General features: G+C 39.8%; 1 non-coding gene across 1 annotated transcript; it reads right to left on the reverse strand.

Annotated features, from left to right (window-relative positions):
* Positions 1-5631: 5631 nt before the first annotated feature.
* trnac-gca lies at positions 5632-5703 on the reverse strand. Its single transcript has one exon. It is a non-coding gene; the product is annotated as a tRNA-Cys (tRNA).
* Between the last annotated feature and the right edge of the window lie 309 nt (positions 5704-6012).

The following is a 6012-nucleotide window of genomic DNA, read 5'->3' on the forward strand; positions in this document are numbered from 1 at the left end:
TCTAAGCAAGTTTAAATTCCCGCCTCTGTGGGTGCTTTTTCTTTTAACATCTCAACAATTTGAATTAAAAAAAAAAAAAAGTTTTATGAAAGGACACTTGATCTTAAGTGAACAATTTTAAGTAATCTAAGTGATGATGAAAACTGGCCCAAAGTCATGTTTTCGTTCAGATTTTTTCAGCTAAACCTCAAACAAAAAAAGATGATAATGGAACATGATGGAAAGATTTTCCTTGTTTTATGAATTAATTTCTTCATCCGAACTCCACTCACATCTGAAGCGTTTCATCAGCTTGCTCACAGAGTCTGTTTCCATTGCAACCTGTCACATTCTGCTTTAATCATAAGGCAACTTTTCCACCACAGCAAAGTGTACAAACTTTTTTGATATTTCAAGGTTTTTTTTTTTAATCTGCACACTGAAACTTTGCACTTCTATGACCAGTAGTTTATGTTTAAAGCAGTAATTATGGCCACATGTTTAAAACGGGGGGGGGGTCTGGATCGTGTAACGGTGGATCGAGAAACTAGAGGTCAGCGTTTCATCCATGGGAGTGGAGGGTTAGGAGGGTCAGAGGATGTTTACCGCAGTGTTTCAGCATCAGTGATCAGGACAGCACGGGGATGGAAAGACAATAGACAAAACAATGTCCTATTTAAAGATGGGTCACTGCTATTTATAAACCAGTGAAGAGGCCAGAGGAGGTGGGATGGAGAGCGAAGACAACATTTCATGCTGTCTGTTCAGGATATGTGTGTAATTTATTTTAGTTTCAGGTGTCTTCATGACGTGTGTCAGGCCTGCATGTCTGCTCTGTTTGTATCAGGCTCTCTCTTCCTAATGACAAGCCCAATGCTGTTATCAGTGTAAATCCAAGGATCCGGTGGTCTCATCCATTTGTCATACTCAGCTCTTATTTTGACATCTCTAAGAGGCCCAATAGAGCCAGTTATATCAGTTTAAAACAAAACAGTTACAGAGGGATTTACTCTGCAGCTCAGGCAGATGGTGACATCTACTTTGACCACTACTATCAACTGTAGCAGAGTCAGGTTGTTTTTTTTCTTCATCTCAAGGATGATGCTGACGTGCTGCAGAGCTTGATAACTTTCTGGTGGTGTGCAGTCCTCAACATATCCTGTGTGTTATTCCTGGTATTTGCTCTTCATTGTCTTTCTGCTTGTGAGATCTCTTTTACATCAAAATAGACACTTGTGGCCGGAAACAATGGGCAGCATTGTCTCTCCGTGAAAGGAGAGCATGTGCTTTGCTAATGCCGCACTTGCAGCAGCCAACCTCCGGGACAACCTCTACATTCAGCCTTTGATTAAGGAGCACAGTTATGCATGGATGACTTCCTCCAAGGTGCCTGGAGGTTGTGGGAAAGGGCCAGTGAGTAGGTGTGGCCTCAGTCAGGGGGCCGTTCCTGCCCCAGTCAATGGACTACACAGCCCTTAATGATACTGGGCTGAGTGCAGCTGAGCCAGGGATGAGGCTCAAACTGTAACTACATGTATGCGTGTATCTATGTGTAGTTTTAAACAGACATGTAACCTAACTAAAATACATTCACATAAACACACAAGTAATTTCTTTCTTCCTTTCTTTCTTTCTTTCTTTTTAAAGGAGCTATTTGTAATATCTCTCTGATAAAGACAAGCGTTAACATTGGCGTTGCTTTCCACCGCTGGAGACAGCTCTTGGTGAGTAAAGGAATGAAGTTTGATGGTGAACTCACAACGTATCTTCTAGACTGGTAATCAATGCTAATGTCGGCTATGTAGCAATAGCAAAACTTACAAAGAGCTCCTTTCGAAGTTCTTAACATTTACATCTTTTCAAGGTTTCAAGTTTCTACATCACACTTGTGTAAATTTTATACTGGACCACGAATCAGTTGTGATGACAAACACGTCTTAACGTCAGATGAATATGAAAATGTCCTTTTAGTGTCAAACTCTGCACATACATCATTCTGCACAAAAAAGTAACAAGTAGCAAAATATATCTTCGACTGGAGGGAGATTTTAAAAACTGTTTTAATAACTTTGGAGCAAAAATAAATGACAGTAAGAACCTCAAATGCAAAAATAACATATTAATCATAGATAGGGGAGGCTTTCTGCTTACAGTCAACAGAGTTCAAAGTCCTGATTGCATCAACATCATCACAAAGGTCCTGCAGCAGAGACAGGAGGCTGATCCGGGGTCAGGGCTGTTTGTGCCCAGCCTGATCTCAGCACATCTGTGTGCACTGCGAGGGCTCGGTCACAGACGGCCTCCTGTTAAACAGCGTGATTAGTGAGGCGCCTGTATGGAGGCCTGTGAGGATGAGGGGTCGGCTGCCTTCTGAAGGAGATTAATACAACAGTGCGGGCAGGGAGGAGCACCTGCCATCCGTCAACTCAAAGACTGGCAGGCCATGAGATCTAACACTAACTGTGTTTGAGGTGCAGTCTTCCAGAAGTGGAAATGACATTTAATCACGTGATAAATTCTGGGTTCAAGCTCGTGAAGTATGTAGATATGTCTGAGAATAAATGCAGTCTGGCGTGTAGACAATGTGCAGGGTGAACCATACACTCTTCATGTGATTTTTCCCGATATCTGTAACGTGATCTCTTCTATCCCCGTCATGCCATGCAGCATTCGGCTCCCAACCTAACCTGCTCCTGTCATGGATGTCTCCCATGGGAAATCAAAAAGGCTTGTAAGCAGTGCTAATGCTACAGTTTCCCACGGATACTACAAGAGCTAAAAGGCACTGATACTCAGAGAGGTCAGCTAAGAATCATGTTTCTGGCACTAGCCTTCATAAAATGATTCGCTCATTTTAGAAGTCCCAGCGTGAACAGGTTAGGAGTGAATTTACAGTTTGAAATTCATTCGGGATAAAAAAAAAAAAATGCCAACATGCTAAATCCCTATTCTTTTCATGAGCTCCTGATAGTAGAACAAGGAGTCTGCTAATCCATTTAATATGAGAGGATCAGCCCAGTTGGACCCACCACAAGGGATAAACCGCTGCTCTGTGGGATGGAAGCTGCTCTTGTTCCGCGACTGGAGCTGGGCCAAGGCCGGTGCCAGAAATTAATCCCAGTGACAAACAGCTCAGCTGACCAGGTTGGACAGTCTGGGAAGAAGGTGTGTGTGTGTCTGTGTGTTTATGTGTGTTGGTGGAGCCTGTAATGATGTGGGATTTCCTGACAGGTGGTATGTTGAATATACGCCATGTGGCAACCCCTGCTTGGCCTTCATCCTTTAATACGGAGTCCTCCTGCTATCATTTAACACCAGTCTCCCTGGTTTTAATAGCAATTAACGGATCATGAAAATAAAGCTGGAAAAATAATGAGAGATGACTCCTGGATTTACAGCAATGTAAAGCAAGAAAGGTTTGTGACATTCTGGTTTAACATTCTGGGAAAGAGGCTTATTCGCTTTCTTGCCAAGTGTTAGAAAATAAGATTGATAATTTGATACTCTTATACCTTTATGTTAAATATGTCACCAGGACCAGTGGCAGGTTAGCTTGGCTTAGCACAAAGACTGGAAACAGAGGAAAACAGAAACTGAAGCTCAATATTCAACATTTTATATTTGTTTTATTTCAATCCATACTAAAACTGAATTGTATACAGGGGGCTTTGATACTTACTTGATGTTGGTGAAGTGCCCTTTTTACATTTTTGTCTTTCTATGGAATAAACAAACAAAACATAAGGTAAGATAAAATTAGAGAAAATAAGACTTTATTGAGCCGCAGGGGGGATATTAAAAATGCAAGTACAGATAAATACAGAAAAGTAATGAATAAATAAATAATGGTTTTGTCACCTTTGGACAGAGCCAGGCTAGCTGCTTCCCTCTGTTTGCAGTCTTCATGCTAAGCTTAGCTAACCAGTTGCTGGCAGTAGAGAAGAAGAATTTGCTGCTATTTTGAACCTCCTCACATTTACAGACAAAAGGGAAATAATCTGTTCTATATGCATTATATTAAGCATTGTACGTTCTACCAATTACCAGAGTGTCGTTGACAATCAGCCAAGATTTACTATATTGTCTCACACTGTTTACACATGGGAGTAAAGTCATTTAGCTGACACATCTGCCGCAGTCACATCTGCCTTTCATTGTCATGGTTCTTTAATTTGTCTGGCCTCTCATGTTGCTGTATATCACCCTGCTCCCTGCAGACCTCGCTCATGGTAAACAATAACCCGTGACTGAACTTTGCCTCTTTGCATTACAAAAAAAAAAAAAACATGAGCTGAAAATCCTCATGAGTCGTAAAATCAACAAGTAAAAGGTTGAAATCTTATAGACTGTGAAACTGAGGCAGGGTAATTAATCTTTTTATTTGCTAATAGACCTCTGGATTCAGAGCAAACACTCATTAAAATCCTAAATAGCAACAGATGTGATGTAGTTAAAGGTATACTGTAGGGATGGTTGACCCATATTGCAGTATCAGAGGACAATATTGTGGTAAAGCTCCAGGGGAGAAATATTTAGTTCTTTCCTGATGCTGAATGATTGTTTCTTTTCAGTCTGTTGGGAGATATGACGGTTTGGTTATTTAAACAGATCAAGTATCAGGAGTGAGACCACAGGGACTCTCTTCATCTTTTTACCTGTGGTCACATGACCACTGGAAATGTAGTTAAAGGTATACTGTACCTTAAACTACTCAGCTGCTTTGTAGATAATCAATAAGGTGTATTTGACAAGAATTGGAGAGCTAACATCTCTAGCATTTAGCCAGTTTGCTTATACAGGATTATATTTGGTTTATTGTGAATGTCACTTACTTGCTTACTGCTGGAATATTTATCAGTTCCCTACGTTTCAATCTATTCAGTCTTCATCAGGTACATAGGCAAGCTTTATTACATTTCCATATGATCCAATCAGAGGCTCACATCTAAATTAGTTCAAGTAGTGAATGAAACACTTTGAGCAGACACACACACACACACACACACACACACACACACACACACACACAACACAACATCACACACACACACACACACACACACACACACACACACACACACATTGACATTTAGGTTAGTGAGTGAAGACGAAATCATACTAAAGATTAGAAAGGGATTAGAAAATGACGCAGGGCAAATCATGTAAGATGAATCAAAAACCACACAGAAAACATGATATATAGAAAACGTTACAGCCACATCCATAGAGCAACGCACTTCTATCAAAGGTCAAAAATTAACTCATTAAGCAAATGTACCAACCACTTCATCCTGAGAAAATACATGATGTTTATGACTCAATAAAAAAAGACAAAGACTGAGATGAAGTTTTTTGTGGCGTTTTCACTATAGTGTTGTAAAAAGTACAAAATTTACTTCTGAAATGTAGTGAAATACAAATATAAAGTATATATAACAGAAATACCTCAAAAGTGAACCTCACTACAGTAATTTAGTGAAGATACTTTCGGAGGTTTATGGTTGTTTAGTACTTTTGCATTTTACCTACACAAACAGGGCTCAGCTCTACTTCATTGCTGAATGTATTTATTAATCGTCATGACGATACAGTTCACTGATTCTTGCTTTTCCACTAGTTTGTGATGAAATAACATCAGTATTACATAAGGGAAGGGGGCATCCGGATTTGAACCGGAGACCTCTTGATCTGCAGTCAAATGCTCTACCACTGAGCTATACCCCCTCATACATAGTAAGCAAAACACTTTGAGATTTTAATACATAGTGATAGGCCTTTTGCTTTATATATCTTCTTTTATTTTAGGCTGTCAGTGCATATTTTCAAATCCAACTCAAGTCATTCTCTCTGAGGCTGTTACCACATCTGTAGACACTCAGATCTCTGTCGAAGCCCTTTTCTACCAATAAAAGAAAAAAAATGAAGTCATGGTAAAAAGTTTGCATTAAAAAGTCCAGGTTGTGAGATAGTGTCAAAATTATGAGAAAACTGTCGAATTTGGACTTATTAAGTAAAAAAATATGAGTGAAAAAA

This window comes from Seriola dumerili, unplaced genomic scaffold, assembly GCF_002260705.1.
Source record: "Seriola dumerili isolate Sdu_G_001 unplaced genomic scaffold, Sdu_1.0 BDQW01000044.1, whole genome shotgun sequence".
NCBI classification, from domain to species: Eukaryota; Metazoa; Chordata; class Actinopteri; order Carangiformes; family Carangidae; genus Seriola; species Seriola dumerili.